The following is a 13,886-nucleotide window of genomic DNA, read 5'->3' on the forward strand; positions in this document are numbered from 1 at the left end:
TGAGAAAATGACATGAAGGCTGTGTTGACCAGTTTGATGGAAGTATTTCGGATTGCATGTGAAAATCCCACACTGTACCCCAGAAGTGCATTAATGTACATAGTTACCATTCAAGAAAAAAAAAAAAAAGAAAGAAAGAAAGAAAAAGAAACTAAAGCTGTTAACTTCAGACGGGCGGGTAAACGGGAATATGGGGAATACACCAACACAGAAGGGAACTTTTTAGAACCTATGGTGCTGCCTTTCCCAAGATCCGTGTTTAGGACCAAAGAAGAAAGTATAGGACCATAAGTCAGCTGCAAATTAAGAACCTCCAAGAAACCATAACCCTGGTCTAAACACATCCTTGCAAATGCTAAGCTGCTGATGCATTTTTTTCCTGAGCTCATTATCAATGTTTAGAATGTTGCCCTTGAATTCATAGTAGACAGTCTCAGTTTCTATTTCATGGAAGATGATGGGGGAAGAACCCTATATTTTGGAGTTATCTAGTCTTTTTGAAATGGCACAGACAAACAAGACCAACCCAGATAGTGAAGATGTGACTCTTTAATAAAAAGCCAAATTTAATCCAAAGGAGAAGGTGCTTTGAAGGTGCTTTGCACCAGTATCATACAATGGCATTTACCATGCTTTCGTTACCCAGTTGTGTACATGTTCTGTGATAAAATTTCTATATAATCTTTTTCTTTGCTTTGAGACAGGGTCTTGCTCTGTTGCTTTGGCTAGAGTGCAGTGGTGTCATTATAGCTCAAAGCAGCCTCACACTCCCTGGCTCAAGCAATCCTCCTGCCTCAGCCTCCCAAGTACCTGGGACTACAGGCACCTGCCACCATTTTCTGTTCTTTTTTTTTTTTTCAAAAGGGAGCTCATTCTTACTCAATCTGCTCAGTCTGGTCTTGAATTCCTGGCCTCAAGTGACCCTACCAACTTGGCCTTCCAGAATGCTGGGATTATAGACTTGAGTCACTGTGCCCAGCCCTTTAAAATCTTGTTTCAGACTACAGTCAGTAACAGCATCTACCTTAGGATTTTACTATAAGGTGGAGCATCAATTATGGCAGGCTTCCGAGAAAGGGGAGGTCACTTTTTTTCTGGATAAAAAGATGTAAATGCACAAGAAATGATTTTGCTGAATTCCACAGGCTTGAATGGGCTTTTACATGACGGTAAACTTTTCTCTAATTTGTATTTATTCTCCAGGAAAAATGAAACAAAATTTGCCTTTAATGGGTTGAGGCTTGAAAAGGGCATAGATAAAATGCCCCATCTCTTTACCAAACTTCTATAAAATTAGAGAAAAAAAGATGGTACTAGTCCCATTTTCAATGCCTTCCCCAGAGCAGCCTGGGTTCTTTGAAAACTTGTAATGGACCATGCACAAAGGAACATACCAGATATTAACATTATATATTTTTCTTCAGTTAATTATAAAAGCTTGGCAGATCATCTTCAGACTTGACAAGGAGAATTTGTAGTGTCTGTGACAAATGTGAAAACACTGAGTAATACAGTGATAGAAAAAATAGATCCACAGAGACACAGGTGGATAAAATCACTAAATGTCCCTACACCTGTTACTAGACGAGACTGTCACAGATTTTCAGGATGTGATTCACTAGTGTGTCCAAAAATTACAATCAGTGGAAAAACCTGCTCCAAGTCGCTTTTTTAGATGAAAAATTTCTGAAGGTTGTGAATGCTTTAATATCACTTAGGAAATCAGAATTCTGATTTCTCCATTAGTTCTGTTTATCTCTCTCTTTCTCTCTTATTCACATACGCTTTTTGAGTGGCAGATAAAAGGTTAAACTGCAACCTTGTGATTTCAAAGCAGTGTATCTATTTACACATGTAGATGTCAAAAGTTGTATGTATGACGTTAGACAAAATGCTTAAGAATCAGGAGGAGGAGGAGTCAACTGATTAAAAGACATGGTACTTGGGTTTGCGAGACTCAAAGGCACAAGTCTTTGGCATTACCGCCTCTAAGATTCTGGACAAGTTCATGCCCATTCTTAGTTTTAGCAACATGCCTTCTGAAACGAAGTATTTAGACCATGGTTACCAAGCAGTGCCCATGGGCCAAATTCAAATCACTGCCTACTTTTGCAAATTAGGTTTTATCGGACCATAGTCACACCTGTCATTGACTTGTCTCTGGTTGCTTTACAGATATAATGCCAGAGTTTATTAGTTTCAACAGGGACTTAATTAGACCACAGAACCCTAAAATATTTCCTATACAGCTCTTTCTCTGCAGAAGAAGGATTACAGAGGCAGATGATAAGGTCTACAGGATTTCATGCAGCTCTCAAATGTCTATGCTTCTGTTCTGACATGGAATTCAAAAGTTATTCCCGGTAACCATCCTTAACCATGAAATGGTTAAAGGAAGTACAAAAGGCCGCAGGGCACCAGGATTGTGATAATGGTTAACGAATTCTTCAGAGTCCAGCAGATCCCCTTTCAGATAATAGCTCTGCCCTTGGCCTAGACATCTCGTTCCTCTGTCTGTAAAATAGGACATCTGTTACCACGCATAATGGGATGCTGTAGAGATTAAATGAAACAAAACGTATAAACTTAGCATGCTACATGACACAGAATATCTTTGGTAAATAGTGGCTTCTATTAGTACTACCACTGTTGGTTGGGAAAGCTGTTGGTACGATGGCCGGGAGTAAGTGAAAGGACTCACTGATTTCTGCCTTCCTCTAATCAGGCATGCACGAACTGTAGCCCCCGGGCCACATGAAGCCAGCTAAGGACATTTATCCAGCCTGCCAGGTGTTTTTGCCGCCACTGCGTGTCCTGCTTAGCAGCCGACTTGTCCTGGGGCCGCAGTCCAGCCCTCCAACAGTCTGAGGGACAGTGAACTGGTCCCCTGCTTAAAAAGTTCGAGGACCCCTGGTAGATGGTTGATGAGAAAGGGGAGTGGAGAGTGTTTTATTGAGAAGAACGTCAGTTACTGCTTTACTTCTGGGTCAGATGTCCGCACAGCTCCCTTCCTTCATCTGCCACGTAGTCATAGCCAGGAAAATTTCCAGTTGTCTTTAAAGATGAAGCACTTCTGTGCGTTTTCCTAAGACAGTGACAAAAAGACGTGAGCAAAAGATCAGTTGGTAGATAAAGAAAGAGCCTAAGACTGTGTGAGGGTCCACAGGAAAGCTGCCAAGAAGAAAACGTAGACGTATCCAAGTGAAGCTATTCACTGAAACTAATAATTCCCAGACGACAGTCACGTGACCTTACTGGTGCTAATGTAAAACCTGCCGGCCACGTGCTCTAAGTTGTGCCTAGAACAGTCGTAATTTTGGTCCTAAGCATTAGGCTCCTGCTTTATTTTACGGTGCTTTGAACTTGAGCTGTGGAAACTGCTGCTGAGACTTCCAGTTCCCTGCTAACCTCCAATTTCCTGAATGTATAAATCACACTAAGCCATCATGTCTCCCCCATCCAAAAAAAAAAAAAAGGTGAAAATGCAAAAAAAAACCACCCCATATCTCTATGCATTGCTTTTAACACAGTGATTTCCACTAAAGATGACTTGGAGCGATGCTTTTCAAATTAGCAGTGGTGAAAGATCATTTTTCCCCTCGTCCATTGTGCACTGAGCCTTTAAAAAACTACAATAAACATGAATTACTAGTACAAAATGAAATGAAAAGAAAAAGATGTATGAGATCATTTCAAGTAAAGATTATTTATGAAATTCAGGAGACATGAAAATGACTGTTAAATTGCTCTAATTTTTTTCAAGTTTCTGTATTTCTGTACTTATCTTGTTGCAAACCAGTAACCAACAGTTGACAGCCCTGTACTCTCGGATGCTCTGCATTTGGCAGAGAGGGTGGACAAATCTGGAACTTCCCAGGCTGTGCTGATAGCTTGAGATGTTAAAAAAAAAGCCGGGTGGCACCTGTGGCTCAAAGCAGTAGGGCGCCGGTCCCATATGCCGGAGACTGAGGGCTCAAACCCAGCCCCGGCCAAAAAAAAAAAAAGCCTAGGCTGGAAAACCATACCCTCTGCCAAAACTAGTCACAGAGGCCACTTATAAAGCAGAATGTGGAAACAGGAGGAGAAAGTGGCAAAGACAAAGAGATTCTTCTTGGTTTATTTTTATACGTCATATGGCTTAGATTTTGTGCAACGGGAATGCACTTATTATGAACTCCATTAGAGTGTTAAATAAAATTTTGCAGAACACCTCTGATTTGGACCAGGCTCCTGCACTAAGCATAACGGACCAAAGTAAAATGAAGTTTATCTAACATACCTGAGCTGTAGTTAATTACGGAAGGGTCTGTAACCAATTCACTAATTAAGCTGTAACCAATTAAGTTGTCTCTGCGCCCCACTTCCTTTTCATAAACACTGTCGGATCGTGTTATTGGTGGGAGTTTTCAGAACCTGTCCCAGCTGAAGGGGCCAGTGAATTTCCTGATCAGTTTTGTTTCACTTTGCTTTGCGTTACTTTGTTTTGCTTTGAAATATGTTGCTCAAATTAACTTGGTTTAAATTTAAACTTGTCTAAGGTTTTTTCCTCTTAACAGAGTTTTCAAAATGCACATTAAAACTGATTAAACACTATAAAGAAGCATTCTTTTGTTTCAGAAGTGAAATGCAAGGGGTGAGGGAGTGAAAGCAGAGAGTGTTATAGGTCCTCACAAAGCCATTGTCAAACCAATATTTGTTTTCATTTTCCCCGAGTGCACAGAAAAGCTTGGTGCTGGCCTCTGAGGGTACAACAGCGGAGCTCCTGCTACTGTGGGACTCACACCCTGGTTCAGACAGAGGTGCCTGTTCATTCATTACATTCTCACAAAATCCATGCTTGGAATTCCTTCAAATGTAAAGGGATAGCAAAGAAGACAAGTGGCTTCTCCTCCTTAGGGGAAAAGACAGGGTTTGTCCCCTTTTCCAGAATGTGAGCCCTTTCTTAGGGGCATTGAGATGAGAGATGACAAGAATTAGGGAACTTGGCCGTGTTATCTGGAACTAATTTTAACAATTTTATATCTAAAGCTTATAATCTCTCAGTGTGCTCAGTCCCATAAAATCCCTATCCCCAAGTGCTAAATTCTACTTTTTCTTATCTTAATCAGATGTTTATCATGGCCCCAAACAAGAGACCACTTACATGTCCAAGTGGTAAGTGTATAAACCAAATAATGTGTCACCCATGGAACCAGGGCCAGCTTCACGGGCATGTAACCAGCACTGCTGAGCACAGCCCCACAACCTCTACTCTTAACATCACTGAAAACATACAAGAATGGGGGAGATCAGGGAACAACTTTCCTAAGAACCTTTGGACAACACTATTTGAGGTTCTGCCTCCTCTGTGTCTTTGTCTGGATAGGGAAGGAAAGTCACCTAGAATCTTGAAATCCTATGAATCTTGATCCATAGCTCCTAAAGCAAAGAACTGCAGAGTCAGGTAGTATTCAATCCCCCGTTATAGTAGCATCTGTGACATTCTCATCACAGTGGGAATTTTTTTCTATCCAGTTAATTGTTGCCTGACCCAGGGTCCACCTATAACGCTGGCATGAGAAGAGATGTGTTAAAGCTTCAGTGAGATCAATCAGACTCCCCAAATCCGGCAGGGAAGATAATATCCTGCATTTCTTTACCTGGTATCAGGGGAGGGTTCTAGAGGACAGTCAAAGAAAAGAAGCTCTTAGGCCTGTGACTTCAGGCAGAAAATCTGAGCAGTACTTGCTTCCCTTCCAACGGGCAATTGTGCTATCTGATTTAGTTTAATTCTCTCCTGCAGTCACGCTGTCATTCAAAGAATTGGCTGAACTATCTCGTGTTTTCCCCAGGAATTGCTCATCTCCCTGAAGAAAGCATGTTAATAGGCCATCGCCGCCGCTTCAAATATTGTTCATGCGATGGAGAGTGGAGCGGTTCGGGGATTCACACTGCATGCAGATATTAAACAGATGCTTTTCAATTACCCTCCCAAGTATGTGCCACCAGTTCTGGCTCCCCTGGGGGAAATGGGATTTGGAGGCTCCTAATGACTTATAAGACAATTCCCTTCTACAAAGCCCCGCAAAATCACACACAAAACGTCCAGCCATTAGCTTCTCCCACTATCCCCCTCTAACTATTTATACGCCACTTCCAGGAGGAGCTTCCCAAAACCCATCTCTAATTATATCACTATCTACCTTAGAAATCAATAGCTCTTTAGTATCTATAAATTTAATAGTGCACAAAATACTGGGATGTAGTATAGTACCATGGTTAATAGCGGGGCTTCCAAATTTAGACTGCGTGCTTTAAATCCTGTCCTTGCTTTTTATTGTCTGTATTCAATGAAGTAGCTTATTTTATTTCTGTTTCTAGTTTCTTTATATAGCATGCAAAATTATAACAATCTATACATTACATATAAGAAAGTAAGAAAGTTGTGTATGAATTGTATCTGTACATGTGTATATATTATGCTATATATAAGTGTATATATGTAGAAGTGAAATATATAAGTATAAATGTATAATAAATGTATTAATAAATATGTTTATTAAATGTATAATACTTATGCAATGTATAATATGTCTTGTCTATTATGTATATATATCTTGTGTGTGTTGCTAAAACATTACATTGCTGGAAACAATGTAAACAGGGGATTTTAGCTACTTTAAATTTCCGATCCAGCTTGCAGTGTGGCCCAACCCTGACTTAATGGTTTCATCTGACATCTCTTCCTTATACATAGTCGAAACTCCAGCCAGACTATCTAACTACTAGTCATCCAGGTCTCCACACTTTGCAGCCTCTACACTTTTTCTCCTGCTGCCTGGACTATTGAAACCCACAGTTCCTAATCAAGATATTTCTGAGAACTCATCTACCCTTCTTAGGTTTATTTAAACATTCCTCTCCCACCAAGGTTTCCCTGCTCCCCCAGTCAAGCCATAAACGTTCTCCCACCTTCAATCATTCACTAAAGTATAGCCAGTGTGCTACCTTTGATTCACTGGCAGTGGCTTCAGGAAGACCCCAGTGAGAAGCAATCAGGGGTCAAATCTGACTAAGAGATACAGAGCATCAGGATTGATTAGTGATGTCTGCCATGGGTGTTAGCAGGGAAGACATTGCCCATTTGCCATCTCTGCCCATTTCACCAAGACATTTAGCTTATTCAGCTACTGTTTTGTGTCCATCTTTGACCTGCATCATTATGCATTTACTTTCCATAAAGAAAACAGTACTTGACCCACTTGAGTCCACCTTACTCAAATCTGTACTCCTTTCAGGATATAATACACTTTCTTGCCCCGTATGTGGGCTCCCATTTCACTGAATTAGTTTGAGTTGCCCAATCTCACATTCTCTTTATTAAATAAATCCACTTTTTATTTTACCTTGGGAAGGACTCATGTCTGAGCCAGTAAACTTTTACTCAGGAGACAATGTGGTACCATTTGCAATCCCGCTTTGCTTGGGCCTGTGCCCTCAAACACTGAAGGTCCAGTCAACTCTGACAGCCTCAGATACACCGTTATCTTGCCTTTCTGTCCTACATAGCCACTGTCATAGTTCTGGATTATTTTGTATTAACTATATTTTTTTTATTTTCAATATTCTTGATGCTTCACCATCTGGGGCCTTGCTGACTAGGGAGGGATTCTTTATCCCAGTGCTGTCCATTTCTTAGAGATACCAAATGACCTGCAGGAATGTACATTTCCTGTGCAAACTCACTGATTCAGAGCCCATACTCCAAATCACCCCCCTTGTCTGGCTCTTACACTCCAGGAAGCAGTATTGCTTTGCCTTAATCATCCCAGGGGCAGAAACCAAACAATAAGAGACAGCCCCTGTAACCCAGAGTCCTCTAAATGATTCACACTAGCCAAATCCAAGCCTGTTCACCCTGCCTTGCCTTTCCCGTGGAAATCACAGAAACATCTCCTGCCATGCTTTGTCCCCACACTCCTTTAACCTCCAGAGAAACCCTGGAACTTCCCAAGCAGGTGTCTGCCAGGAGTGGCATGCCCCCCCCTTCTCAGAAACTGTAACAGTCTTTTTCTGCTGGCCTTGCCATATCTGAATAATAATAAAACCTACATTTTGAGACAATTTGCCTTTCTACATTCAACAATTCCCCTTTCTTTACTCATCTTCTATTCCTCTTTTCAGGACATATGAGAGAATCATTATGTTCCTTGAATGGCTGATTTTTAAACCCTTTCTCCCATTAGTTTGGAGATAACCATATGCATCTCCCTCCCTAAATCACCTTAAAGGAGTCTCTCAGCAGGAACCCTGCTCTGGTTTATTACCTCCTCAGATAATGCCATTAGAGATAATCACATTTTGTAGATACCATCTCCAAAGAACAATTGCCTTAAGAGTCCCTATTGAAGTATTTTTCATTTATAACAAGATCTTATGATACTTAAAAATAAATACAGCACAGAAAACTGAATATCTAATGCCACGAACTGTCATGCCAATCAACACACACATCATGTTTTGGAAAACCGTCCATCAAATGTAAAATTTTACAATTCTTTTTCTTTTACTTATTTTTTAGGAGAAAAAAATAAGTGTGTTATTCTCATTGTTAATGGACTTGTACATTTTTAAGTAATTTTTATTTGGAATCAGATTAATATACAGAACATTTGAAAGTCAGTAAAAACCTAATAACAAAAGTCATATTTGAAAAGAGCATTTCCATTCAACCACCCCTCACTGTCCTCTCCATTCTCTAGTTAACCAGGTTTAGCTCTGTGGTATTTATTGCCAAAGATCATCTTAATATGTTCATATTGCTATTTCTGAATGTATTAATTTTAAAGATTGCACGCTGAATTTATGTTATAATAAATAAAGCTTTGCCCTCCATAGGTGGTGCTTCTCCATCCTTTCTTTGAATATCTGTTCATCTCAAGCTTATTTTTCTATTTTATTCATATCATAATTATCAGTGAAATAAATTATCAGAATTTGGTTATCTATATAATAACTGTTCATTTCTTTTTGTTTGTTTGTTTGCATTGCTTATTTAAGACACAGTCTCACTCTGTTGCCTGGGTAGAGTGCTGTGGTGTCATAACTCACACCATCCTTAAACTCCTGGTCTCAAGCAATCCTCCTGCCTCAGCCTCCCAAGCTGAGACTATAGATTCCTGCCACCGTGCCCAGATAAATTTTTGAGTTTTAGTAGAGACAGGGTCTCACTCTTGCTCAGGCCGCTCTCAGACTCCTGATCTCCAGAGATCCTCCTGCCTCAGTCTCCCAGAATGCTAAGATTGTAATTGTGACCAACTATGCCTGGCCAGTACTGTCCATTTCTAAGCAAAATTATATAACATTATTAAGCTTTCTTCTCATATAAGGTTTTGATTTCTTAGTGTTTATAATTTAAAAACACTTCTCTACGTTTTTATGTAGCTATGTTAGTTCTTTTGGCAACACACAAAACATACACAACATGCAAAAGCCTCTCCAGATAGGTGTTTTCTGTGATGTCAAATGTATCACTTGCATTCCCGGGATGGAGAACTCCCTCATGAAGCCTTCTGTTTCCTGTTCCATAGGGGACTGGATTTTCTCCTGGCTGCTAGCAAGGCTTCATCCTGGGTCTCACTATTCACATCAACTGCGCCTTCCCCGTGAGAATACTGTTTGGGGGCTGTCATGCTTTCCTTTGCTTTGATGTGTTCTTCCCTTTTAGTACAGAGCTTATCCACAGCTTTGTGATGAAGCTGCAGGGAGAGAAAACGTCTGAGATCTTGTGTCTTAAACCGTCCTTATGAAACCTACTCCCAAGTCAGAGTTCCATAACCCCCTCAGTACAGTGAGAGCATGGCTCTGTATTTTGTGTCAGAGTTTGCAGAATGTAATTCGGATACCTAATCTTCTGTACATAACCTGTTGCATAGTCCTGCTTTCCTGTTTAAAAAAAGTAGATTCTCTTTCATCTTGTTATTTTCAAGTCAAAGAGCTTTTCTTCCACTCTTCCTTTGAAATCACCTCATTATACTTTATCCATTTTCCTTTTCTTTAACGCTATGAAACGAATATCGGTGCTCCTCCATTAACCTTGTAATTGTCTCATATTTCTCTGCTATGGTCCCATGGTATGTTTTCTGGCATTATTTCTCCAGTGTTTACGATTTTAAATTTCAGTTATTACAATTGTCATTACCAAGACTTCTTTTGCTGTTGTTCTCAGGCAGTCTCTTATTTCACGGTGGAAAATCTCTTCTTATTTCTCCAAGGATGTCACATTTAAAGTGCAACTTCCTTTTTTACCTATACTTCTCCAAGTTTCCTTTTTTTTTTTTTTTTCTATTTCTATGTGTGTTTTGATCCCATTCACCACAGATATTTGGCTTTGGGTTTTTTTTTTTCCTTTGCTATCTACTTAATTTTGCTAGGATGGTGCTAAGACTGGACGCCCACTGAATGCTGGCCAAGCTGTGGGCTGTGTTGCACTGCAGACTGATCAGCAATGTGTCCGCTCCTACTGTGGGAGGGAGCTGGGGAGTTCTTGGTTTATACCTCTATCCCTACTTAATTCACGTCTGGTCATGGCATCTGGAGAAGGAGAGTGAGGGACTCTCAGAGCTCTGGATGTGGTTTGGTTACTCTTTCATCACACTGAGCATGGTCTCAGCTCTTTGGGGAGCAAAGGAGAAGGGCAGGCCGCTATCCTCAAGGACAGCAGCAGTAGTCTTGATATTTAATTTCTCCTTATCCCAATTTTCCTTATACAGACTGGTGCTTCTAATTCCTGAACATTTCTAAGTTTCTGAGAGGTGAACTGGCCGCTTTTCATCGGGAACCTTCTGTGTAAGAGCTTACAAGGCTCTCTCCTGAGTTTCACCCTCACCAGGGCTGTTCCTTGATTCCCACTCCATCTTCCAAGACAAGTGGATGGTTCTCGTCCTTTATTGTCATCTCTCCCTTTCTGACTGTCCTCGTGGGACTATATTGACTTAATGTCCCTACTCTCATTCTAATAGGTGTCAGCAGTAACCAGGAGATAAATGTGTATGTTCTTGTACCATACTTGCTTCAAAGACAGCTGTGTACACTTTAATGGCTAGGTTGTTAAAGAAATGAACTATGACTGTGTTCACACATGGGAAATCAACAAGGGAAATGAAGAAATATCCCTTCCAATTCATTGACCAGGGAGTCTCAAAGCAAGACACGGACCATTACATAATATTACTTAGGCAATTTCTTAAAAAGAGAGGCAAGATTCCTAGAGTTTAAGATCCAGAACATTTGGGTGTTGTCCAAGGATTGTAATACATAATTCCTGAGAGATGTAGGTAGATAGGTTGTCTTATTGTTTAAAACAAAGGAAAATTTCCAACTGAATTTAGTCAGGCAATTTACACAGCAAGAATGCCTCTCATTGATTTAACATTTTTCCACTGAACTTGAAAATAAAAAGAAAGTAAGGAAATGAACATTTATTGAGATTTCTGCTATGTAAAATTTTTTATGTTCCCAAAACACTACAGTGAAGCAAGTTCATTAATTATGTATCAATTATATAGATGAAAAACAAGTAATCAGAGATATTAATAGCTCTTTTGTCTGAAGTTTTATGACCAATTAGTGGTAAAGTTTGATTTACATCCCAAGGTCAGGATCATTTCTTACCATACCTTTGTTGAATCAATAAGGTACTTCTTCATGCTTTTAATAATCATTTATAATAAACTGATTACATACTACACTTATCCAGTGAAACAAATCCTGTTAAAGATCAGAAATGTGATGTGTCCCTCACCCTTCCTAAGCCTGAGGATGGATTTGAGAAACAAAACCAATATCCGTGAAATAATCAGAGAGTCCCAATATCATGTTCAGAGGATATTGAACCTCAGAATGGGTACTGAGTAGGAAAAAAAGGCTGATAAACTACAGGTAAGAATGAGTTAAACAACTTTAAAGGGTATGCACTTGTTTATTATAGGTCTTCTCAGGATCCGGAAGCAAATGTATAGCATGAATTTCCACATGGAAGATGGAACAGTCTCTGCTCACATTAGGCCTGTTAAACCATATTCCCATCAAGGAAAAATACTCCCTCCACAATTGGAAAATGCTGGTCCAGTACAGAAAAGTGTTGTGCAAAGAAAGTAGTGAGCTAATCAGGAGAAATCTAAGATGGTGTCCAGAGTGAAGATGTGTGTGGATGATTTTATTTTGTTTGTTTGTTTTGTTTTGTTTTAACTTTATTCAAATTAATATGAGGATACAAGTTTTAGGTTACATTATTCTCACTTCCAGGCTCAAGTTCCACTAGAATGGAACTTTAACTGGTATTTCATTTCTCCTTATCCCAATTTTCTCCTTTCCAGATTTGTAGAAGAGCCCCTCACCCAGGGGGCGTGTTATGCACCCCTCACAATGTGCAGAGGAGGTAAGATCCTGCCTCCTGCCCTCCCTCCTTCTGCCACATGTCCTCTTCACTCCCGCTTCCCTCTGCCCCCAAACTGGACTGTATTAGCGTTTTATTGTTCTTAGGAACATGTAATTGTTTATATATTGATTTCATATTAGTATGGAGTCCATTGGATATTTATTTTTCTATTCTTGCAATACTTTACTAAGAAGAATGTATTTCAACTCCACCCAGGTAAATGCATGGATGACTCTGGACTTTAGCTCTTGAAGAAATTTAAGAGCCTAACATTTGTCTAATGGCAGACGGGTTGGGGTAAGTCTGGCCTACTTTAGACTCACACTACCAGAGTAAGAGCTAATGCCCATGTCAGTTGGAGAGGATGTCCAGAAATCTGGGGGTCATGGTGGATGCCATGGAAGCTTAAATAAAACAAAAAGGAGGTTCATCTTCTTCCAGGTTAACCTGAACCATAACATCCTTACATTGAAGAACTGAAGATTGTAACATAAAAGATAATTATCTTCACTTACTAGAAAGCCAGTTATGGGATCACTTATGTATTTCAAAAATACAGGTTTTAAAAGTATTATTCACATTAGCATAATGTAAATATTACAATAAGTAGATATTGTTGTTGTTATTGATAATATTCTACCTTCTCAAAATAAAGAACATGGCCACTCATCGTGATGCACTTTTTTATTTAATTTTTCTGAAAACCTCTTAGGATATACAGGCCAGGCGTTATCATCTTTGATATTTATAACTGAGAAAAGTTATGCATGTCAGAATTATTTTGGTTCCAAGTGACCAAATCCAACTTAAACCAGTGGAGAGAATTGATTAGCCGTATTAGGTCAGGAGGCTATTAGGTTAGCTTAAAGGATTGGGGGAAAACCTGAAGGGTAAAGCTTTTTTTCTTTTTTCTTTTTGTCATGTTTCTAGCATTTTCTGCAGAACCCATCACTTTATTTATTTATTTTTTATTAAATCACAACTGTGTACATTGATTATTAATGAGTTTCAGTGTACGGCTTTGATATACAATGTGAAATGCTTACACTGAACTAAGTAACACATTCATCACAATTATATTCTTTTCTTAATAGTTTTGAAATTTTAAGGAATTAATTAAGTGTTTACTGAAGAAATGGATGAAGCAAATATAGTTTGAGTAAAGTAGCAATAACCATCTTCATAGGCACCTTTCTTAACCATAAATAATATGGTCATACATAAAAAATATAAAAATTAAATATACACCTTGTCAGATGAAAAATATGATACTGGAAAGGTATATTTGTTTTCTAGAAATACTGATTTAAGACTTTCTGTCAAAAAGCTACACAACAATCAATAAAGCTAACTAGAAAATCACTAAAAATTATAAAATAGTATAAGTACTCATTTTGTATATCTGGAAATGATTGCTTACAGATTCTAAAATATCCTCAATGCCAGGATTTTTCTTTCAGCAGAATTT

The sequence above is a fragment of the Otolemur garnettii genome, unplaced genomic scaffold (assembly GCF_000181295.1).
Source record: "Otolemur garnettii isolate 467f Iridium unplaced genomic scaffold, OtoGar3 scaffold00015, whole genome shotgun sequence".
NCBI classification, from domain to species: domain Eukaryota; kingdom Metazoa; phylum Chordata; class Mammalia; order Primates; family Galagidae; genus Otolemur; species Otolemur garnettii.